The sequence below is a fragment of the Microcebus murinus genome, chromosome 1 (genome assembly GCF_040939455.1).
Source record: "Microcebus murinus isolate Inina chromosome 1, M.murinus_Inina_mat1.0, whole genome shotgun sequence".
NCBI lineage: Eukaryota > Metazoa > Chordata > Mammalia > Primates > Cheirogaleidae > Microcebus > Microcebus murinus.
In genome coordinates, this window is record NC_134104.1 from 86,863,700 (window position 1) to 86,890,367 (window position 26,668).

The 26,668-nt window shown below is 35.4% G+C and overlaps 1 protein-coding gene across 3 annotated transcripts in view; it reads right to left on the bottom strand.

Annotated features, from left to right (window-relative positions):
- The window catches only part of NAALADL2 (N-acetylated alpha-linked acidic dipeptidase like 2), a 1,254,620-nt gene that overhangs the window by 730,841 nt on the left and 497,111 nt on the right, over positions 1-26,668 (bottom strand). The window lies entirely within an intron of this gene.

Sequence of the window (26,668 nt, forward strand, 5' to 3'; positions counted from 1 at the left end):
GTAAATAAAGTAAGTTTTCTGGATTAAAAAAATATGACAGCTAAATAGTTCTTGCCAAATGATTGGTTAAGATTGAGCTTATGAAATTAAATGAAAAATTTAGCCCCATTATAGTTAAGGGCAGGTAATTCAACAACATTTTCCTTCCTTAAATAATAAAAATGCATTTATAGTTCTATGATAGTAGTAATTCCTAACCACTACTTTGGGAGAAATAGCTGGGCATTTTACATGTCATTCACAGTTGGAAAAAAAAGCACACACATAGCCAAACTTCCTTCCTTCCAAACAGGATGGAGAGGCACTGATAACAATCATTATTACAAGTTAAGTGGTGTCACAAGCCCAAATTCAAATTTATCTTCCCAGCATCTAGCTAAGAATTAGCTGAGCCAATAATCTCCAAAATTTAAGATTACCATAGAATGAGAAAAACATCAAGGCCTATGACCTTGAGTTTCTTTCTCTATCAATAATCCTGTCAGGATGGCAAAAGTACATTTTTTTTAAAGTAAAACAAGCTCCTGCAATTGTTCTTTATGATAAAGTTGCTCTCATTATTACCTCATTCAAAAAGTAAGGCTAAATTAGAGATTCAAAGCACTTGACATCTATCATCTTTTCATTCAAAGTTAACACAACACCAACTCTTCCTACTGTTCTAACAATAATTAATTTTTTTAAAATGCTAAATAGAAGAAAATAAGATTCCTTTTTGACTTTCTTTCTGAAACTTACCAAGAAACTCTGGGCCTCCTTTGCACCTGTGATCCAGCGCCTCTGCTATGATGTAGGAGTGCAAGTTGTGGCTAAAGCCCATCTGTTTGAATCCAGTTGAAGACCTCTGTATTTACCCAAGTGTATCTATATATCTCCTTTAATGGAAGGCTTTCATTAGTACAACTTAAGACTGGCCAAAACAGGCAAAATTACTTGGGTACTAGCTCATGGATTTACTAAAATATATAATTTTGTGGTTTTAAAAAAATATTTTTGCACAATTGGCCAGATGAAACTGAATTACTGATTTTATTTCTTGTATTTTGGAAATGAATGGAAGACAAGAGAAATCATCTAAATTTCCTAAGACTAAGAAAATGTCTGAAGTTTAGATGTTTCTTGATTTAAATGTGGGCACCACTAATACCCTTATTTCTACTCATATTCTCTCCCCATTCATGAAACAGTCTCCAGTGCTTCATTTTTTTGGCCCTTACTATAGACAGCCCTACAAGAAGACCATAAGGCTGTGCATTTGAGGTGTTTGTGAACAATGACTTTAAACAGGAAAACATATACCACATATAACAGCAATGGTCATCTGTAATAGACAGAATATTTCCCTGTTTAAAATTCTAATTTAGACCTATTTTCTCATACTTTATTTTCATAGAATAATAAAACCAGCTGATCATAGTCCTGCTAATAAAACACTTTCCCTGCTGCTTAACATGATTACTGACTTATGAAAAAACCATTAGCTTTTTCATCTGCACATGAACTAATGCCAATTCATTTAGGCTTTCCCCATTGGTAATATTTTCTGGAATTTTAATGAGTGTGGTTGCCCTGCTCTGCTCTTTTCTTAAATATCTCATATTCTATTTTTTTAAAAAAGAAAGAAAAATTAATGACTCCATGAATATATATTTATAAAATTTCAGAAATATTATGCCTTTTCAAAGAATTTCTTTATAAGCTCATAGTTATATGGTCCACTTGTGGTCCACCCTGGCTCCCATATCTTGTTCTACTATACATACCTTGAAGCTAATGTAATAGCAAATATAGTGCAACTATTAGACTTTAAAGATCATTTTTAGTTATATTACCCATATAAATATTAACAATATTAAATGTGAATAATTAAGCACACCATACTAGTAATACAATTAAGATTGACTTTAAAGAACTACCCAGAGCAAAAACATTAATTTTAAATCTTTAAAACAATTCCCATATGTCAGATTTAGCATTTGCCATTTGTGGGGTACTTGACAGATTGCTTACACACTCTGTAACCTTTTTTGTAAGTAAAGTTTATAAAACAGAAATCATATCACAGTATTTAAGGAACATGTAGATGAAATTCTAAATCTCTTTGTACTTACAAAGTTTTCTTCCTTTCTTTCCCCATATTTTTATAATTGAAATATTTGGAAGGAAGGTGAGCTTAATATATTAAAGCCCAAGTATGGTTTCCCATGCAGTCTACAAGCATTCTTTCTCTTTCTCTTGAAAAGAGAGTCTGTGAGTGCTTGATAAATGCAGTGGAAGTTTGTGTGTGTGTGTGTGTGTGTGTGTGTGTGTGTGTGTGTGTGTGTGCACGCACATGTGTCTAACAAACTAAAACTAAGTAAACACAGCTCAAAGTCCACTATTGACATGTATAACCACCAAGGAAAAAAATAATTATATAGAGAGAACAGAATATTTCATTTCCTCTGTAGAATTGGGGAAAAAAGAGGCTTAATATGTTTGAAGAAATGAAAGAAATAAGTAAATACAGAAGCAGGTTAAATAGCTTTGAAAAGCTTTGAGTTAACATAAAGGATTGTTATTTTATTTAAAGGTTAATACTAATAATTTTTTCTTGGGCCATGCATTTTGATACATCACCAGAAAAGACTCATTGTAAAGCAACACCACTGACAATTCCCTTTGAATTTACAAGGATTATGAAACTGCCATAGATAAAATAGTTTAAGATTAACAAGTTAAGTAGACTTAAAAAACCTTTCCTTAGACCTCACTCATTGTAATTCCCCCCCCTTTCTGAAAATAAATCTTACCGGCCTTCTCACAGATGTGCCTTGCTTCCTAGACTCAGAGCATCTTCATGTGCTTTTCCTTTTTTCAGAAGGCTCGCCCCCACAAATGTTGTCTAGGTATCACCCAATGTATTGTTCCTGCCTGTGTACCAGATTGGATCCACATGCTCAATGATAACATCTCAGGGACGGAGATATGTCTATTTGTTGTTGTGATTGTATTTTGTTTTCATGGTTATTTGAATAGCCCTCCCCTACTAGAATGGAGATTGCCCAATGCCTATTTGGGGTCACCATTATTTTCAAATCATCTAGCCCAGGGCCTAGCTGAAGGGAAATGATCAATAAATATTAATATTTAACAAATTAATGAATGAAATGAATGAATCAGATGATGGAAGAATACTTAATTCAGCCAAAAAGTATTCAACCTTCTCATCATGATTCTGTTTCTATTAATAGATTTGGAAAACCCTGAGTTGACATTTTGCCTAATGATCTTTTTCCCCCATTTCTTCAAACTAGTGATAGTTAGAAAATGTTTATTCAATATCAACCAAACCATTCAATTGAGAGGCACTCTTCTTACAATAGAATTTCACCAATTTGACATTGAAAAAGAGACCATTGTTCTACTTCAATCAAATATATCTAGAGAGCAAACAATTCAACAATCTGTCCTCAGAGAATTTGATTAATTGGATGCATTTAATGATAGTCCATAGAGTAATTCCAGTATTGGGTTTGGATAGTACTCTACAAACACTATTGACTGGTTTTGACAAGAAAGTTAGCCTAAATGCCAGACCTGATGGCCTAGGGGTTAGACGATTTTCAAACAATACAGTAGTGACAGCTGTGAATTTGGTGGGGGATAAGTTAGTGTCTCAATTAACTATGGAAAGTCCCCTTTAAGGTGAAGTCATTGATAACTTGGGCTTCAGTAGCTAACCATCTGGATTCCCTTTCTTATATTGAGTATAAGCAGAAATCTTAGTGACCTTGACATCTGAATGCATGGAGTCATGGATTTGTTACATAGCCACCTAAGGCTCTCACTGCCTGAATCCAGCCGACAGCCTAATTAAACAGCAAGAGTTCCTGGAGGGGAATGTTAATGAGTCTACTTGGCAGCCAACAGTCTGTTCCCCAGATGGTGCAGGGGTTATAAATTGTCAATAGGGTAAGAGTAGTGAAGTAAGTTGGGGAAAATACAGAAAGGCTCCTACATCACTGGAACTTTCCGAGATGCTTGTTCCATGATGAAGGTATTTGGAGATTTGGAGATAGGCGTGAAGGTAGAAAAGTAGTAGCATATTCAGTTTCCATTGAGCTATGAGAATGCATCTAGAATTGCTTTGGCTTTTCAAATGGATATCACTCCGTCTGTGTACACTGAATGTTGGGATGATTATTTCAGGCACTTTTGTCAGGTTGATAATGACTGAAAAGAAATGACAACATGATGAAAACCCCACCATGTTTGTACCTGGTATTTATTACTGTCTGACTATTTTTAATAGAATCTAGAGTATGAGATTTCTCGCCTAATGAGGTTATTATTGAATGAGTCATATCTTGATGAGAAACAGTGTCCTATGACCTTCAAGTCATGTCCTCCCTATTTCTAAGTAGTCAATGTCAAAGTAACCTACATTATCTACAATTAGAAATGAAAATGCCTCTTCTGTTTTTGTTAAGCTTCCTTCCTAAATGTTCACTTGATTCTTAATTAAGCTTTGGAGTCAAATGGATATCTGAAATCCACAGTCAAGTTTCACCTTCATTGTACTTCAAAAGTCAATTCCAAGTACCATTTGTGGTAAACAGATCCTAGGGTAATTCTAAGAAATTCCACCTCCTAAAGTCTACACCTATTATAATCCTTTTTCCATGAGTGTGTTTAGCTTCTAAATAGCAGAATATGACAAAGGACGTCAGTCTTATGACTAGGTTATGTTAGGTGAGCCTCTATCTTGGCTGACTGGAGTGAGGGATTCTTCTGCTGGCCTTGAAAAAGCAAGCTGCTAAGATATTAACTGACTATGGAGAAGGCCATAGGACAGGGGACTGCAGGTGATCTCTAGGAACTTAGGGCCTCAGTTCTATAATCAAAAGGAACTAAATTCTGCCAACAACCACCTGTAGATGACTGTGAACTCCAGAGAGAAATGCAACCTGGCCGAACTTGATTATAGCCTTGTGAAACGCAAGACAGGGGACTCTTCTAAGCCAAGTCTAGACTTCTGACCCATGGAAACAGAGATAATAAATGTGCATTGCTTGAAGCCACTAAGTTTGTGGTAGTTTGTGATATAGCAATTGAAAACTAAAACATTATTTAAAAATTATTGATATGTGGCTATACTTGTAAATGGAAAGAATCTTCAAATCTTAGGGTCAGAGGGGAATGTACTCATCATCTATGAGAAATTCCCATTCTCAATCCTGCAGGACTCAATAAATTGTTATGCCATTTCTAATTGAACACAAATAGAAGTTTATAGCCTTGGTTCTTAGGAAGTACTTTTATTCTGACCCAAAATTGGTTTTCCTTACTGATGCTAACTTTATTAACTCAAACTAAATATATTTCCCACTTCAAATATTTGTATAGCTCTTATGCCTCTACTAAATGTTATCTTCTCCAAGTAAAACAGCCCTAGTTTTTGTTTTGTTTTGTTTTGTTTTTTTTGTTTTGTTTTTTTTAAGCTCTTTCTTACATTACATTCTCAATACAACTCATATCCTCCCAACACATTTTGAAGGTACATTAACTCTTATGTGTATTCAGAATTAAAGATAACACTCTCAATTAGACGTGGCCATAATAAAATATAATAGCCATATTAACTTCTTTCAACTGAGTTAATACTATTTCTAAAACCTTAGTATGTTAGATTATAGAAACTTTATGTATATACTATGGTAAGTCCTAATTTAATGTTGTCAATAGGTTCTTGAGACTTTATGCGAAATGACATATTAGGTTTGTCCAGAAAGTATCCAGCCAGGCAATATGAGAAATGAAGACATTTAGTAAAAAAGATACAAGAAATGTTGCACATAGGACAATGTTGCCTCATTCCCCTTCAAAGTAGGCTTCTTGGGACCTCACACAGTTCTCCCAGTGTCTCTTAACCTAACTCATACACGTTCAACATTCTCAGGTGTTCTGCTTGTTGCAGGCCTTCTGGAAAAGAGATCACTTTCAACAGATTGTTGACCATCTTTGAAGTGTTTCTGCCACACTTTCATTTATGTTGCACTCACTGTATCATCCCTAAAAGTCTTCTGAACCATCCAAATAGTTTCTGCGGAGGAATGTTCAAGCTGAACACAAAATTTGATGCAGATTCTTTGCTCTACTTGCTCAGTCATTTTGAATGTGATGGCCACACAGTACACGTGCTCACTCAACGGTGTCTAGTGCCCCACTCACTAGTACAGTGAAGCCGTCATTGTTCACGCATGCACATTTCAGTCCATGCGTCCTGGCTGCCAGGTTACATTGATGTTGCACAAATTGTTCTCGTTATATAGTAGTAACAATGGTTGGATACTTTCCGGACAGCCCTCATATAATTAAACGAATTTTAGCATAGACTAATTGATATAACAAGATTTAAGTTCCTCAGGCATATTTCTCATCACTAAAACATCACCAAACCTCTAAATAAAGACCCCAAACTCTTCTAATATTAAGCATTGAAATAAATGTGAGGTACACATACATTTAAGAAAGATAAATACAAACAAGTAAAATAATATTATTTACTCATTTATTTCAGGTCAGGATCATGGGTGGCCAAAGCCTCTCTGGGCAGCTGAGGTGGAAAGGTGGGCACCATCTGGGATAGGACACCATTGCATCACAGGGAACACTCACACACACTCCTGTTCCCATTCAGACTGGGACCACTGACACATGCCGATTACCCTAATGTGCGCATCTTTGTGATCTGGGAAGTAACCAGTGTACCCAGGAAAACCTCACTCAGATATAGGGGAAATGTACAAACTCCACATACACAGCTGCCCCAGCCAGGGATCAATTTTTTTTCCCTCAACAGCGTTATAACAAAACAATGTTGAATGAAATGACATTATTCAAGGATTGGCTGTATTTAATTATGGCCCATATTACAGGTTAGCTTAATCACCACTCCTTATCAACAACTTTCTCCCTTGTCTTCCTCTATTATACAGTCCAGTGAGCTAAATGCTTCATTTCCCAGACTGTCCTGCAGCTAAGAGAGGTTATATGACATAATTCTGGCTAATGAGATATAAAGAGAAATCAGCTAGGGATAAATCCCCTTTTTTATTAAAAAAGTAAAACCTCAACAGGAGAAAACTCTTGTCTTTCCTTTCTTCCTGCTCGCAGACATTATGGAAGTTTAACAGCTATCTTACGATAATGGTGCTCAACTACAAAAAGGAAGTAAGATAGAAAGGAGTCCTTGAAGACAGCCTTGACCAGCTGGACTACCTGCACTGCCCATATCCTGTCTTCTGCTCACATGAGAAAAACCAACTTCTATTTTTTTAAACCACCATAGCCAGGTTTTCTGTTACAGTAGTTCCCGCTTATTCACGGTTTTGCCTTTTGTGGTTTCAGTTACCCACAGTCATTGATGGTCTGAAAATATTAAACAGAAAATTCCTTAAATAAACAATACATAAGCTTTAAATTGCACATTATTCTGAGTATTGTGACGAAATCTCTCTTTGTCCCATTCTGTCCTGCCCAGGATATGAATCATCCATTTGTTAGGGGTATCCATGCTGTATGTGCTACTCATTTATTAGTCATCAGTATTGTCTGCTTCTGACATCAAACCATCAATATGGTCATGGTGCAATAATCCAGGAACACCTGAAGGAGATGATCTTCCTTCTGACAGTGTGTCAGAAGGTCAATAGTCATCTAACGTCACATCATAATGCCTACATCATTCACCTCATTCATCTCATCACTTAGCTATTTCATCATCTCACATCATCACAAGAAGAAAGGTGAACATAGCACAATAAGGTATTTTGAAGAGAGAGAGAGAGCACATTCACATAATTTTTATTACAGTACATAGTTATAATTTATCTATTTTATTATTAGTTATTGTTGTTAATCTCTTACTGTACCTAATTTGTACATAAAACCTTATGATAGGCATGTATGTATAGGAAAAGGCAATATATATAGGGTTCAGTACTTTTTGAGGTTTCAGGCACTTACTGGGGTTTGTGGAATGTACGCCCATGGATAAGGGGGATCATTATACTTACAGCTGAATACATTCCTAACTAAATAGTTTGTCTAAAGTCATATATCAAGTAGAAGAATGAAAAGCTCCCTTGTCAGCTTTCTTGCCATTATATGGTTCTGCCGTTTGACATAATAAAGCCATTTGGAGGGTATAATAGGAATGCTCCATTTCAAATATATTAAAAAGGCAATCTCACTGTTACAATCACCAAAGATATGATAAGAAATATATATTCTGGCACTTAAGAGTATTTACATATTAAAATAGAAACAATACTTGGTCATAAATACATTTTTGGATATGCAAGTGAAAAACTCAATTCTGATTATAAAATTCAATCCTATAAATAAACCAAGTGATACATAAATGGTTCGTGAGAAATGCTACTTCTGGTCTTTAGAACAGTCATATCCTTTCCTCTTTCCATTAAATTGCTTACTTTTACTCTGCAATAAAAATGGTTTTGGAAGTTAAATCTCTACTCTCAAAATGTCTTCACATGAACAAACAATTTCAAGTTACCACAGCAAGCAAACTGAAAACATTGTCTCACTGTCATCACAAAATAAGAAAAAAGGCTTTGGGGACCCTTCTCAACTTTTAAAAAATGCAGTAGAAAAAAGAACAATTTTTACTTCCTTCTACATAGCCATTTTCTCCCTTTCTTCCTTTCCACAAAAGGCATAAACTTGCCAATTTGATTTTAACACTAAGAAACATTTTCCTGGCAGATAATCCCTAGTTTGAACAAAAATCCTTTACCTGACATTTTTTTGCCATTTTACGGGGGAAAAAAACCCACACATAATGTATAGTTGAAGTGAAATAAAAAACATAGCTTTCAATTACTTTTTATTTTCAACTTATCAAAAAGCTACTGAAATTAAAGTACAAATTCCAGCACCAAAGACAGAGTAAAAGGTTGGAAGAATATTCTAAAGGTCACATTATCTTAATGAAGTGCCACTTCCTGACAACATGGCTATGATATTGGAGTAATATACTCCATTTAGTGGGAAATGCTCTGTGAAATCCATGCCCTCTGCACTCTAAACAAAGACATTGGTAATTTTCTTAAAAGGTCACACACAAATGTGTTATTTAAAACTAGGCATTTGCCAGTTGTGAATATATGAAAGGCGAATATCAGATACAGGAATTGGGATAGACTGTAAAATGCCAGAGTTTTTCACCTATGCTTTAATAATATAAAATTTTGTCAGCTAATTTCATTCTTTGATCTATATCACTTTATCAAAATATTAAAGGAAAAATTATGCTGACGATTCTATTAAAATTTCATCTAAAACTTTCCGACTCACTAAAACTTGAAAGTGAGTTTGGGTAAATACACAAAATTTGTATTATATTTGCTTTATTTTAGCTTTTTTAGGGGAAAGTTGTATATTTCATATATATCACAATTAACTTTTAAAATACATAGTATTATTAGAAAGTGATTTCTCAATATCAGGAAATCCCCTAGTGTGATATCTTTCATGCAAATACTTTCCCAATAAATGCTTGAAGAATGAAATTATCACAGACCTATCAACCAGAGGGGAAAAAAAAAGAAATTTTACTTAACAAAGTCCCTGACTAAACAATAACCATTGTCACATTACTAATGGAAATACATGTATTTTATTATTTTCAAAAAAATTCATTCACATCCAGGAACACCTGAAGGAGATGATCTTCCTTCTGACGGTGTGTCAGAGGGTCAATAGTAGTCTAATGTCACACCATAATGCCTACATCATTCACCTCAATCGTCTCACCACTTAGGCATTTTATCATCTCACATCATCACAAGGAGAAAGGTGAACATAGTACAATAAGGTATTTTGAGAGAGAGAGAGAGACCACATTCACATGTCTCTCTCTCTCTCTCTTTCTTTGTTTTTGCAGGATGCTTGCCTCGGTTTAATGCATGAGTAAAAGTTTACTAAGATCTATTAAATAAATGAGCTATAACTCTGGCCTTAACTTTGGCTTCCAGTGATTTTAACAAAATCTGAAAGATCTCAAAGCTTTGTGTAGTTGGTGATTACTTAGGGTATAGAAAAGAAGGAAGAGGTTGCTCTGAGCAAACTCCAAGTCATTCTACAAACATATATTCCTAAAATCAGCAAACTTTAAACATAGTTTCTTACATCTTAGTATGTAAAATGTGGATTTTCTTATAAACCAACATCTCAGAGATGTAAAAAGTATTGATTATACTCGATATATTTTAAGGTCCTTGAAGATACAAAGTGAAGTGCCAAATGAAGAACAGCGTACTTTAAAATGTTGTTAATAATAATATATTCCAGACATTAGACCTAAAAAACATAGCATCAGCATGAAAAGTGAATTTTCAGACTAAAAAGTGCTATATCTACAATATGTAAAATATCAATAATAATATATTCCAAGAGACAGTTGCAAAAATAAGGCCATGGCATGAATAAAAAACAGGCTGACAGAAAAATTAAGGCAGAAAAGAGAGAATGAATGAAAATGTACAGTAAATATGCAATGGCATGCAAGCACTGTATCTACAGTTACTTGGTGTGTGCCCAGGCATGAACTCTGTGCCCTGAGTTGATGTGTGTTTTTAAAGATGGGGTTCTGCATATCTCAGTGCAGAATAAATATTGCATATCTTGAAAAAACAGAAGGATGAACACCCTTCACAGAGACTGAATATTAGGTTATGAACTTGTCTATAAAAAGTATGATAGAGGATTTTACAAATAAATGACTTCTTTTATATAGGACTTCATAGTTTACAAAGCACTTTCATATTTACTATCTCAATTGATCCTTGAAGTAATATATTTTGGCAGATAGAAAAGAGGTTATTAGTGTTATAGAGGTATAAAATGATACTCAAAGTTCCCACTCAGATGAGAAGTGGGGGTTGAGATGGGCAGAGTAAAGATCAAAGCAAGTCTTCTGACTACTAATCTGGAGCATTTGTCTCTACACTGCACTAACATTTTAAGGAAATAGCACCTGTGAGTATTCTACCACAAGGCTAGAAGCATTTTAGGATAGGTGAAATTACATGTCTAGTCCTTTTTTACACAAATATGGAGTATCTATTTTGTGTCAGGCACTATTGTAAATGCTGAAAATACAATGTTGAAGGAAAAAATTATGGACTCTATTTCAGGAAGTTTATAGTGAAACAATGAAATTATTCTTAATAATTAGTGGATTTCTGAGGCTCAGTATTTTGATGGATAGTGGTGCCAGTTTATTAAAAAGTGGTACAAAGGAAGAGAAGCAGTTTTAAAAGGAATGATTACATGTTCAGGCCTGGATGTGGACATGTTTATTCAGGAGTCTGAAATATCCAAACGAATATGTTAAGTAGTTAGACTGACACAAGTCTAGAGCTCATAAGAGAGATGTAGGCTGGGGTTGAAAGTGTGTGTGTGTGTGTGTGTGTGTGTCTGCATGCATTACATATGTATGTATGCATGTATACATATTTTTGTAAGGGTAAAACCTATTCAGCTTTGTAAAGCAAAACTAAAAACTGAGTACTATCAGTACAGAAAGTTAGGTATAATCTTGCACAAATTTATATATTCAACTGTAAAACTGAAGGAATGAAAGGAAAATGTATATATATATACACACACACCAAGTTTTTAAAATGGAATGTTATGGGAAAATGAAACATGGCTTTCCTGCTCTATACTAAACTCTCGGTACTCAGCAAACACTTCACAGACAGAATTTCCTATACTTAGGACACCATGAGCCATTTTCTTTTGCTCACCTTTCTATTAAGTTTAAAATGAGCAAAAAATGGTAAAGGGTTGAAATACTCCAGCACAAAGAATATAAACTAGAATAGTATATCATCTTTTTTTATGATTCATAACATTCAATTATGAAAAAGTATATATCTATATATAGCATATGTAATTAAAGCCTTAATGGTGCTAGGTAATGTTTTAAGAAAATTTATTTTTAAAATATACTCTACGATAGGTGTGTGAAGGAAAGCAAATATATTTTTGTTTCTTTAAAAGAATATTCAGTGTTTTCCTTGGCCAAAGAAAAAGGGCTGTTCTAGCCCACAATAGTAAGGGATCTCACCGCATGATTGACTTAACTACTGGAGAGTTTGTTTATTTATTTGTTCTGACTAGGTAGCATATTTCAATCACCACTAGATAGAATAGCCATATGTTCTGGTTTGGACAGTACCAACTTATACCTCTTGCACCAATACAATATTAATAGCACCCTCTTTCACTTTCAAACTGTTTCAAGTTTGCGTGATAAACTATTTGGTCACCACATATGCAAAAATTACAAAAATATAAAGTCTTTCATCCCTATACCCAGATATTGTGAATAAGTAGGTCATGTAGTTTGGAAACAATGACTTTTTATTTTAAAAAGTCCACAAGTGCTTCTGATGTATACTTCCAGTTAAGAATCACTGGTCTAAAGGTCATAAAGAGTTATTGAAAATTTAAAAAACACTTAATGGAAAATATTTATATTCTGAAATCACAGTAGTCACAAGGACAACTAGCTGGCTAGTCTAAAAGTATACATTTTCTGGTATCTTTCTGGATGTTTACCTTTGAGGATACACAATTTTACTTTATCAAATGTCTACAACCTGAAGGTGTGTATGCTGTTTCAGGTGTGAGCAGGTAAGTGGTGTCTTGGTCATAATGATGTGGTTCAAACAATAAGCTGATGACTTAGGTGTGCCTTAGCTAAAATGTCAATTAATTCACTTCTCCTTATTTTTTTCATTTACTCAATATAAAGCTTATTATTAAGGCAATTCCATGTAAACAAAATTATTAATCTTTTTTTACTCTAAAGTGTTTTATAATGTTTTCCAAGAAAAGAAACACACATTACATTTAGCATTCTTCTCATCAATTCTTAAAAAAAAGTTAAGCATTCCACTTGTTTGTTTTTATTAAAATTTTATTATAATATTTATTGGATTTTACCCTAAAAGTCTAGGTTCAAGGTCTGGGGCTATCAGGACAATGGAAAAAAAAATGTTGTCTTTCTACTCTTCTCCTGTGAAAATCTACATTCTGGGTTAATCATTGGGTCAGAGTTAAGAGAGGAGGCCAACAAAATCTTTGACTTTTTTATCCTCCTTCCTTAGGTTTCCCCCTCTCCCACCCCGAGGCAGTGGAACCACTATTCATTAGCACAGTAGGATTCTGATTTAGTAGCTCTGTCCAGTACCATGAGGGGCCTATTTATCCAAGCTCTTTGTAGACTCATCCAAATGCCACACCCCAACAGCCCCTTATGACTAGGATACATTTACCAGTATACAGTCACCTTGAAATAATGGACCTAGGTAAGAGGCTCAAACAGGATATAGAAGCAGACATGAAACTATTTGGGCAGAGCATTCCTACAAGTCCAGATACCTATAGAGCTTGACCTTAGGGTAGGGAAACTGTGGAATCCAGATGGGATCCCCACAGGGAAATCTCTTTGCCATGTGGTAACCTTGCACATCTTCATATAGGCCATGTAGGCCAGGCTTAACCTCACCTAGTCTAAGCCTTGACAGAACACTCTGTAATTCTCCCAAAACATAAGGACATGGGAGGATTATAAGGAGATGCTGCAAGGCCATTTTTCTCCCATCTCCTTATCTTCCAGGGATATTATCCAGGAGACAATTTATTATCTCCTAGGTTCTGCTGAGGTAGGAAGCTTTCTCTCCCCATTGCCCTCATCCACTTAGGATATAGTGACAGATTACCAAGCTGCTTGTTTGCATTCTGGAAGCACCATGTCAGCATAGAGTGCCCCAACACTCTATGTGGCTTTGTCATATTGCCCAGGCCCTCTCATTTCCGTGTTGTGCCGGGGGACAAGGCAAGTAGGGAGCTGGTACCTTTACTCATCTTGTTTTTGTTCTCTATATAAACTTGCAGAATCTTTCAGCCTTGGTGGACCCCATGAGTGAGAAGTGTGGCTAGAGGAGGCCCAGGCAGGTCCTAGAGCAGGACCCCACTGTCCAGGTCTGGGGAAGCACTACCTGCCTCATGTACTGGAGAGTAGCTCTGAGTGAATGGCGAGTGTCTGGGTACACAGAGGGTGACCCAGGGTGTGTGTGTCCATTCAGAAACGGAAGTAAATGAACACCTGGGCTTTGGCCAGGAGAAAACAGCAGTTATTTGGGGGCATTTATGTTGTTGTTGGGGTTAAGTAGCAAGTGAGGAGAGGCTAAAAAGAGCAGACTGAAATATATGACATTGCCCAGCAGGAGCAAAAGGGAAATATTTACTATGGCACAAGAACATATTTTAAAAAGTAGTGAATGAAATACTGCAGGTTACAAAACAGAATGTCCTGTGTGATCCTGATTTCGTAAAGCAAAACAAGCAAAAAACAGCACAGATTGGAAGTCAGTATTTTTTTATCATTTAAAAAATACTCTTTACTGTCTAAAATAACTATAATTACCTTTATAATTAAAAAAGAGATTTTTGGTTTAAAAATGATCTGAAGACACACCAGAACAAGAGAAAGATAAACTTAGTTATACAAGCAAAATGTTGAAAGGTAATCGTGTGATATCTTGATTCTACTTTAGATTTTTAACATTTACTTCAACTAGTGCATTTTACCATAAATTAAATAAAAATAAATTGAAATAATTTATATGTTTTCCAAATTACTGAGCTAGTGAAATTGCTGAGTATCCCTTCATCTTTAAATATATTCACTTTTATCTGGGTCTAACTGCTTTACCTGCCCTATAAAAAGAAGTTAATAGCATTCATTCTCAATTTTAGTAAGTAAAACATATGTTGGAAGAGAGGAGGGTGTTTCTTAAAATGCAGCCACATCAGATACACCTTAGATATTCAGATTTGGTCAGTCCGGGGTGGGATATAGGGCTGTACATTTTCGATAAGCTTGCCAAATGACTCTGGTAGCGGAGGTCTAGGGAACATACTTGGAATGATTTTGAATAAGCAGAAAAAAAAAAAACCAAGTAAACATAAATATGCAGAATTCTGTACCATTTGTTTAACAAAATGTCTGATCTCTGAACTTCTTAAAGCCATATACTTCTAACCAGAGTCTTTTCCAGTTTTTTTTTAAATTCTGATATAGTCATTGCTATATCCACTTTAAAACATGCCCGTTTCTAAATTCTCTTTCTTGACAAAGGAAATAACAGCATCAACCACGCATGCTCTTCCTCTTGCTTGCATCTTGATGCCTGCTGAGCCACTTTGACAAACATGAGAATATTGTACTCCTCAGGCACATAGAGGCAGGAAAAAAAGGCCCATCGTGTGAAATCAGACCCCCTTATCCCCTGTCCCAGGCTCTCCACATTTGGTCTTATCCTATACTGCTCTCCTACTGAAGGCTGACTAACTGACATTGGAGTGGCCGCGCACACGCCCACACTGTTTCTCCATTTAAAATTACCTTCATCCTTCTATTCCCCATATACACACCAAGATTTAGCCTGACTTAAAGTTATTTTAATGTTTGCTTTCTTCCTAAAACTTGCCTATCTCCAAGTCAAATGTGTTTCTCCTACACCTGAACTCTATTGTGTTTAATAGCAACTTTTGACATAGGCATAGGACATACAAAATTCATGTACTCGAGTAGACATCCATAGGCCTAGTTGAGCCTGGGGGTTGTGCGGAGGGTTTAGTCATGGGGCAAGTTATATATTCCTCATAACCTTCATTCATTATGACCACCTTTATTAATTGTTCTTTTAACTATTCAATAAATATCTCTTAAGCACCTACGATATGCCAGGAATATCTCTGTGAATACAGAAGTGAAGAAAACTATCAAAGAGCTTCTATTTTAATGAGACTGACATCAAACAAAGAAATATATAAAAGATAATGATAATAATTCATATTATAGTTATTCAATAACGAATATCTATTGAATGCTTACTAATGCCAGGTACTGTTCTAAGTGCTTTGTATTAACTGAAAACAATTTATGAAGTAAATACTATAATTATTCCCATTTTATAGATGAGGAACTCAGGCAAGGGAAAGTTTCATGAACTTGTCCAAAGTCATGAAGTAAGCAGTGGAAGACAAAGATTTAATTCTAGGCAGTCTGGCTCTAGTATTCATTCTCTTAAGTCAGCACATGCCTTATTACCAATAATAAAAATACATGCTATGAAGAAAATAAAGCACAGTAAAATGGGATAGAGAGTGATTGAGAAAGGATGGTCAGGGAAGTCCTCTTTGATGTCATTTGGACAGAAATCCAAAATAAAGTGAGAGACCTGGCCATGAAGACATACAGGGAAACAATTCTAATTACAGAGGATAACAACTTTGTAGGCATGCACATAGTTTCCGAAGTATTAATAGATTGTGTTTGTCATCAGGACCATTTACCATAATATGATTTATTTCAACTCAAGCACAAATTAATTGAGCTGCATTTAACTTAACTGAAGGACAAACAAAACATCTGACTTTGACAGTGAATATGCACATATGCTGTACATTCAAAAGTTGGGATGGCTAGAGTACATTGTATGAAGGGGTGGAGAAGTGGAACACCAAATTGGAAAAGTAGCAGAGAAATGATATGATGTGACTTCAGTTTTAAAAGGAACATCCTCACTACTGTGTGTAGAATAGGGTTGAAGAAAGGGCAAAAGTGGAGACAAATTAGCTGCTCATTTCAATAGCCAAGGAGAACTTATTAGAGGTGGCAAATGTATAGATGATAAGATGAAATCAGATCCTAAATATGCTTGGAAGAAAAAACCAATAGGACTTGCTCATGGATTGGATGTGGTAAGGGAGAAAGAAGGTTAAGGATTCTCCACAGTTTTTACCTGAGAAGCAAGAAGAATGAAATATTCTGAAATAGAGAAAACCACAGGCAAAACAGGTTAGGTTGTACATGGTGGGGTGGTGAGGTATTATAAGTTTTGTTTTGGAAATTTTTTGTCTGAGATACTATTAGATATCCAAGTGGTGATGTCAAATAGGCAGCTTTATTATATATGAGTCTCAAATTTAGCAAAGAGGCTTGGGCTTGGAATATAAATTCAGATGGTGTCAAACTCTAGATAGCATTTAAAGCCATGGAACTGGATGAAACCATATATAGGAGTGAGTGTAAAGGGAGAAGAAAAGCATTCCAAGAAGTGACCTCTGAGATATTCCAGTGTTGACAGGTCAGAAAGAAGAAAAGGAACAGCCAGTGAAAATGTGGTATCCAGGATGTTTGGCAAAGAAAATGTTACAAGAAAAAAGGAGAGATCAGCTGTATCAAATGCCACTAATAGGTTGAAGTACATAAAAACTGAGATATAACTAAGGGATTTGGCAACCTGGATGACTAATGACCTTGACAAAAGAGTTTCACTGATCCATATAGGAAATAAATTCCTCTAAGATCCTTTAACACAGGTAAGATTTAGATGTGTGCAGAGAAGGTATGCTTTTCTATGTGATTGATGGCCTATAAGCCAAAACAGAATAGAAAGTATCAAGGCTGGTCTACTGGGGAGGAAGGAACAGTAAATAGAGTGATTCTCAACAGATTAATAAAAGAAAGGGCAAATTAGGATGGGCAGAAAAGAGGTTTATTTTGGTAGGCAAAAAAAAGAGTTTTCCAAATTTTTCAAAAAATTCTCAACATCTCATGAATACTAACCTTATAATTAGTGTCTGGTAGACATGAATGGGAGAGTTGGTCCTAACACCACTAACCAACAGCCCATTCTATCTACTAATGCTCAGTGAATATAAAAAGATTACAAGGTGGAAAAATGATCCTGGGACATGTACAGAGTGAAGTAATTATATGGATAAGATCGGTCTTTCCTCTGGTTTTCTTTCCCCCAAGGCAACTGAAGAGTGTTTCAAGAAACTCATTCATGAAGATTGGAGGTATCAGCATTGAGGGAGTGTTCACATTTGTCCCCACAGGTGGTGACCACATCTCATGAACCATGATCCCAATCAGCCTACCACTAGAGCAGAGCATCCTGAGGGAGTTCTTATGAGAATCCAGGAGTACAGAAACATGGCATACTGTCCTCCCTGTCTATTTTCCCTAACTGTGGAAAAAAAGAAGGGTAGTTCCTGAAATATGGTGAACATGAATATTGAGATTGGTGCCCACTTCTAATTCAGAGATTTTTTAGGGCTGAAAAAATATAGCTTAAAGAGATCTAAGTCTAGAGTTCCCCTATCCCACTTCTGTGGCTTTCCAAGGTTATCAAAGAGGTTCCTGTGGCAACATATGAGGGAGCACGGGGTTAAATAGAGGGACTATCCAGGTGGCTTCTAGGTCAGTAAAGAAAAAACCAATCAACAGAAAGCATTAAGATCATATATCATTGCTGAGGTTAAAAATCTTTTAAAGTGATGGTGGTAGATTCCTCAGAAAATGACGGAGCTAGGGTGAAACCACTAACAACATGTTCACAGACACCATCATATATCATTAGATACATTACCATCCAACGGAACCAGATCTAGAGACCCTTCCCTACCCCTGATCTTGCTGCCTCACTTATCCCTCCTCCCTGCCCTCAATTCTGGATGAACAAAGGATGTGACATATGACATAATCACATCACTACTTTTCCTTTTGAAGAAACTATAGACCATAGTTTTAACTTTTGCTGATTGGGAAGGAACAGGAAAGTCTTAAACATTGAGACTGCATTAACAAACAAAAATGACAGGGGAGTCATAGAATCTTTTTAAAGAGAAGATTAGAGGAAATTCTAGAGTTGAAATCAGTGATTGGAAAAAATAAAATCCTATCCAATTATGCCCAAATGAATTGAGCCTCCTAAGTAATTTGGTGACAAAATTAAACAACTATTTTTTTGACACAGAGGTCTCACTCTGTCATCCAGGCTATAGTGCCATTGCATCAGCCTAGCTCACAGCAGCCTCAAACTCCTGGGCTCAAGTGATCCTTCTGCCTAAGCCTCCCGAGTAGCTGGGACTACAGGCATGTGCCACTATGTCCAGCTAATTTTTCTATATATTTTTAGTTTTCCAGCTAATTTCTTTCTATTTTTAGTAGAGACGGGGTCTCGCTCTTGCTCAGGCTAGTCTCAAACTCCTGAGCTCAAATGATCCACCCGCCTCAGCCTCCCAGAGTGCTAGGATTATAGGCGTGAGCCACCGAGCTGGCCAACAACTGTCTTTTTAATAACATTTCTGGTAGTAAAAGTGCTGTGATGAAGAATATGGGGTTAGAGAATGGCTGAGTTGGGGATATTATTGTTTTAATTTTGTAGTCAGAAAACTCTCTGGAGAGGAGAACTTTGAGCAAAGACATTAGAACATAGGGAAAAGACATGCAAACACCTGGGAAAGAATAGTCCAGGCAAAAGGCAAAGATACAGCATAAAAAAAGTGGCTGTTGAATAACTAATTGATTGTCTTATATCATATGTGTCTCTATGAGATAAGATCTATATGGGTGATGCATGTGTATTGACACTGTATGGTGAAATGAGGTTTTAGTGAACTATTGGCATATGGCAGACATTCATAAACAATGAGCAATGGAATTCTTGATATAAAAATAAGAAATCACTTAATTTACTCAAATTTTAATAAAAGCTCACCATATGGATATCATCAGCACATTTATTAAAAATTATAAATTTTTGCAGAATAATACGAGGTCTGTCAAGAAAGTATCCAGCCATTGGTAATATCATAAAATGAGAATGGTTTGCATGACATCAACATAACCTGGCCACCAAGGAGAGTGGACTGTAATGCACATGTGTGAAGAATGACAACTCCACTGTACTAGTCAGTGGGGTGCGACAGTGAGCATATGTACTGTATGGCAGTCACATTCAAAATGACTGAGCAAGTAAAGCAACAAATCTGCATCAAATTTTGAGTTAAGCTTCAACATTCCTCCGTGGAAATTATTTGGATGATTCAGAAGGCTTTGGCGGACAATGCAATGAGTACAGCAGCACAAATAATAGTGTGGCACAAAATGCTTTAAAGATGGTCAAGAATCTATTGAAAGTGATCTACATTCTGGAAGGCCTGCAACAAGCAGAATACCTAAGAATGCTGAATGTGTACGGGCTGTAATCTACAAAGATCAGTGACTGTCAGTGTGAGAACTAGAAGGTCATCTGGGGATTCCAAAAACTACTGTGCCTGAGATTTTGAGGCAGGATCTTGGCATGATATATGTCCTAGCAAAATGTGTTCTGCTCCTCCTGTTACCAAAGCAGAAGGAATATCATGCTGTATTTGTTAATGACTTGCTTCAAACCTCTACCAATGAACGAGATTTCCTTAAGAAAACCATAACTGGTGATGAATTGTGGATCTATGGCTGTTATCCAGAAAGAAAGGCCCATTGTCCCAGCAGAAGTCACCTGGTTCTCCACACCCCAAGGCATGTGGCAAAGCCACAGCAAGATCAAGGCCATGCTAACTGTGTTTTTTGAAAGGGAAGGCGCTGAGGCACTGTCCATCACAAATGCTCCTCTAGGCCAAACAATAAGGAGTACTATCTCAATGTTCTTCATTGGTTGAGAGCTGCAATGCGAAGGAAATGGTGGCAGCTACGGGCAACTGGTGATTGGCAGCTTTATCATAACAGTGAGCCCACCCATGCATCATGTCTCGTGCAGTGTCTCGTGTGGAGTGTTTTGGCTAAACATCAACAGCACCCACGTGACTAAGCCCCCCTACAGCCCAGATTTGGTGCTCTGAGACTTCTGGCTTTTCCCAAACTAAAATCATCTTTGAAAAGGAAGAGATTTCAGACCATGGACGAGATTCAGGAAAATACGAGGAGGTAGCTGATGGTGATTCCAACAAAGGCCTTTGCAGTATTTTGAACAATGGAAGAGATGCTGGGAGAACTGTGCGAGGTTCCAAGGTGCCTACTTTGAAGGGAACTGAGGTGTCATTGTCCTGTATACAGTATTTCTTGTATCTCATACCTTCTTCAATAAATGTCTCTACTTTTCATATTGCATGGCTGGTCTGGATACTTCCCAGACAGACCTCGCATAGTAAAGATTACAGAGATACAATAGTATCCTCAATATAAAATGTTTAATTTAAAGTTATAATTAACATTTTGTTCTAATGTATTTAATAGTTTTATAATGATATATCATTTATAACTATTTAAAATTATTAATTTGTCAGAATATTTTAAAGTTATTATTATATATTTGAAAAATATTGATATGGAAAAATACTGACAATATATTTATTAAAAAATAAGATGAAAACTTATAAATGAAGAAAAAAGAATGGAAAAATATTAACAATCACCTCTAAGATCTAGGAACCCAGGAAATTTTGTATTTTGTTCTTTATTTCAGAATATTATAGGGTTACAAACATTTTGGTTACATAAATTCTTTACATATTTTGGCACTTTTCAAATTTACTACAGTGATTTTATATTATTTCTATAATTGGGGAAAGCATAATATATGTGTATGTCTATTGTCAGAGTTCAGAACATGATGCCACAAAATATCCCATCTTGGCAACAGAAAAACATAGAATAAAGTAATTCTGACCCTCTCCTGCCCTTCTTCCCTGAAGCATGGACATAAGGGAATTCTCTGCCATCTCTCTCCTGAAAGTAAGTCATAAGACCTTCATTCCAGAGGCATCCTATCTTGTACTTGGAGGCCAAGAAAAATAGGAACAAATAGGACCTTCTAAATCCCCCCAGTTTTTTATCATTAAGTCATATCCCCTTTTTGTCCTATCATACCTCTTCATGATTATATATTCTTCATCAAACCTAAGCATAAAAACTCACAGTTTTGCTAGGTCTTTGGGTCTTTGTTTCTGAAGGGTCTTATGTCATGTAAAACTTTGGTTCAATAAATTTGCTAAGTTTTTCCCTCACTAATCTCTTTTATTATAGTGGTGTCAACTATGAACCTTGTGATAGGTGAAGAAAAGATATATATTTATACTGTAGGAGAGAAAAAGTAATAAGTATATGTTTATATTTATAGGCATACCTTGGGGATATTGCAAGTTTGGTTCCAGACTATTGTGATAAAGTGAATATCACAATAAAATTTTTTGGTTTCCTAATGCATAGAAAAGTTATGCTTACACTATATCATCATGGATTAAGTGTGCAATACTATTATGTCTAAAAAACAATGCATATACCTTGAGAAATATTTTATTGATAAAAATGCTAAAGATCATCTGAGCATTCAGCAATTTCCAATCTTTTTGCTAATGGAGGATTTTGTCTCGATGTCGATGGCTGCTAACTGATCAGAGCGGTGGTTGATGAAGGTTGGGGTGGCTGTAGCAATTTCCTAAAATAAGACAACAATGAATGTTGCTACATAGATTGACTCTTCCATTCATAAAATATTTCTCTGTAGCAAATGATAGTGTTTGATGGTATTTTATCCACAGTAGAACTTCTTTAAAATTGCAGTAAACCCTTTCCAACCCTGTACCTGCTTTACCAACTAAATTTATGTACTATGCTAAATCTTTTGCCGTCATTTCAACAGTATTCAGAGCATCTTCAATGGAAATAGATTCCATCTCAAGAAAGTGCCTTCTTTGCTCATCTGCAAAAGCAACTCTTCATCCATTTAAGTTTGATTATGAGATTGCAGCAATCCAATCACATCTTCAGGGTCCACTTCTAATGCTAGTTCTATTGCTATTTCTACCACATCTACAGTTACTTCCTGTACTGAAATCTTGAACTCCTCTAAGTCATCCATGAGGGCTAGAATCAATTTCTTTCAAACTCCTGTTAATGTTAATATTTTGAACTCCTCCCATGAATCATGCATATTGTCAATGGCACCTAGAATGATGAATCTTTTCCAGATGGTTTTCAATTTACTTTGCTCAGGTCCATCAGAGAACTCACTATCAGTGGCAGCTACAGCCTTATGAAATGCATTTGTTAAATAATAAGACTTGAAAGTCTAAATTACTCTTTGATCCATGGGCTTCAGAATGGATGTTGTGTTAGCAGTCATTAAAATTAGATTAATCTCCTGTACTGTCCATCGGAGCTCTTGGGTGGCCAGGTGCATTGTCAATGAGCAGTAATATTTTGAAAGGAATTCTTTTTTTTCTGAGTAGTAGGTATCAATAATGGGCTTAAAATATTCAGTAAACTGTGCTGTAAACAAATGTGACATAATCCAGGCTTTGTTGTTTCATTTGTAGCACACAGGCAGAATAAATTTAGCACAATTTTTAAGGGCCCTGGGATTTTTGGAAAGGTAAATGAGCATTGGCTTAACTTAAAGTCACTAGCTGCATTAGCCCCTAAAAAGAGAGTTAGTCTGCCCTTTGAAGTTTTGAAGCCAGGCATCAATTCCTCCTCTGCAGCTATGAAAGCCCTAGATGGCATTTTCTTCCAATAGAAGGCTATTTATTTCATCTATATTGAAAATCTGTTCTTTAGTGTAGCCACCTTTATCAATTATCTTAGCTAGATCTTCTGGATAACTTGCTGCAGTTTCTATGTCAGCATTTGCTGCTTCTCTTTGAACTTTTATGTTATGGAGACACATTACTGGCTTCAAACTTTTCTTTTGTAGGTTCCTCATCTCTCTTAGCCTTCACAAAATTGAAGAGAGTTAGGGCCTTGCTCTGGATCAGGCTTTGACTTAAGGGGATGTTGTGGCTGGTTTGATCTCCTATCCAGACTACTAAACTTTCTCCAAATAAGCATATCAACAGTAAAGCCATATCACTTTCTTATCATTTGTGTGTTCACAAATGATTCACTGGCATATTTTTCATTTCCTTCAAGAACTTTCTTTTGCATTCATAACTTGGCTAACTATTTGGCAGGTGGGGCCTAACTTTTTACCTATCTCGGCTGTCAACATGCCTTCCTTACTAAGCTCAAACAAGTCTAGCTTTTGAATTAAAGTGAAAGATCTAGGACTCTTCTTTTCACTTGAACATTTAGAGTCAATTGTAGAGTTATTAATTGACCTAATTTCAACATAGTGTGTCTTAGAGTATAGGGAGGCCCCAGAAAAGGGGGAGAAACTGGGGGAATGGCTGGATGGTGGAGCAATCAGAACATATACAACATTTATCGGTTAAGTTTGCTATCATATGGGGAGGGGTTAGTGGCACCCCAAAACAATTGTAATAGTAACATCAGAGATAATCGATTAAAGATCACCATAACAAATGGAGTAATAATGAAAATGTTAGGAATGGTTTAAAAATTATAATGTGACCCAGATATAAAGTGAGGACATTCTGTTGGAAAAATGGCACCAACAGACTTGCTGGATGCAGAGTTGCCACAAACCTTCAATTTCTAAAAAACACAATGTCTATGAAATACAATAAAATAATTTATGCTGTATATAAATAAATAGGTGTATATACGTATCCTAATTCCATTAACTGTTCACACACAATCATTTAGTTATCTGATGAAACTAAATACGTTCAACAAATACAATATCTTGCTAATAGTAAACTGTAATTTTATGCTTGCTTACGTTAAAGATTTGCACTACCACACTTAAATTTTCCCTTAAGTTCCTTAAATCCTAAATGTACAAACTAATTTTGCAAATTCTACACAGTCTTAATTGTAAATCAATACTCTTATCTTAAAGAAGTAGGAGCAGGTTGTTTTAATTCTTGACTATGTCCTTGGGAATGTAAAAACTAAAATCCCATAAAGACTTTTAAATTTGCTTTTATTTTGGACTCCCATTTTATCACCACTAATCTACATGATATATAATACAACTGTCAAAGTAAATGTCCATACTTCAGATAAGTCATATGCCTCATTATAAAATGCATTTACAGGAATTAAAATCCAAGATTAAAAACACGAACTATAGGAATATATTTTAATTTTCAGGAAAGCAACAAAACTTGTTATATAAGCAATTTATACACAGATGTAATATATAAAACAGAAAACTTAATGGGACTGAAGTACCTTTCTCTTTAAAGGCACATTGTTAAATCAGAGGAAAATATTATGTAACTACCGGCAAACATCTTATTAGACAACAAGTGTGCAAATGGAAAAGTCAGAGGCCTCTAGGGCCATGTTAATTATCTCAGGGTCAGAGGCATTAAGAAGACTGTCTGGCAGTTTCTAAGGCAGTCAGATGGCAGTGCCAACACACGAGCATCCCCAAGGTCTTGCAGTTACAGCACTGTCATATTTCAAATGACAGGTAATACTTATGAACACGCCGACAGTAACCTCCTCAATTATAGTCAATGTCAAGGTTTTACAACTGGAAGAACTGCTAATTTCTAACATATATATTTCCTGACAAAAACTACTTTATAAAAAATAAGTGTTTAAGGCACCTATTGGATGATGCTAAAAAAATCTTTGGAACACACACACACACAGTTAATGTTCTTTGGACTGTTGCTTCTTGGTGAAGAAAACATACATTTTCTTTCATAATGAAGATCATTTTTGTGGCATTTATGGCATATGGAAATTTCACAGGCATTCGGTGGGTCTGAGTATCATTCTCCTTGCCTATAATGACATATTTTCCACAGGATATTTCAAGTTGACTTACTTCATTTTTCAATATAATCACCATATTAAATTACAAATTGCAAACTTTTACAGGCTTATTGTTATTTGGTCAAATTATATTTTTCCTACTTTTCACTAGGATGCCTTTTTCTATTTTTTACTTTGTTTGTATATATTTGCAAACTGATATGCTTTGTCAACACCCATCTTCTGAGTTTTTCTGTTACTTGTGAGCCCCATGATGGACCATAGAGTGTTATTCAGATGTTACAGTGTGTTTTTAGTAAACCTTTGATAAGAAGCTATAAGTCTCACCCAGGTTCAAGATTAGTGTCTTATATTTTAGAATTAAAATCACATGTTTAGAGATTACATTCTAATGAGAATTCAGTTCTACTTGAATGCAGATTGTTAAGGGAAACAGTTGGGCAAAAAAAGAAACATGGGAGAATGAGAAAGATCCATGATTTGGTCCAGAAAGGCTGAACTACAAAAATAAGTTTTAAAATTTGGATTAATAGCTCTTCCACTGTATATCTTTTGCCCTTCATTAAAAGTTTTCAATCATGGATTTGTGGACTATTGCTTTACAAAATTAGGGCAGCTTGCAGTTGCATGCAAATTTTGATTTTTATATACATATGTGTAGTTTTCTGGGGAAAGAGTACATAATATTCATCTAATTCTTAGAGAAATATATAACTCCACAATTTAAGCCACTAAAATATACCTCTGGAAGTTTTTATTCCAAAAAATGTTGATTTACTAATGAAAAACATAGAAACATAATGAAATGAGAGACTCGTTTAAGATTCAACTAAAATTTTTAGTTTGATTTGCAAATAACAGAATTAAAAATGGATTTTTATTTTCCAAATTTTGGATTTTGATAAAAAGTGTCGAGAATTAGAATAGTTAAGTATCATAGTATCACATTCATTTAGATACTGAACATATGCTTATATGTTTTTTAATGATTTATCTTATGAATTTAACATTATGTAAGAAATATCATTAATATTCTTTTGGTCATTTATAAGACATTCCAACTTTTAAATGTATGAACAATTTTAGATCATAGGGAAA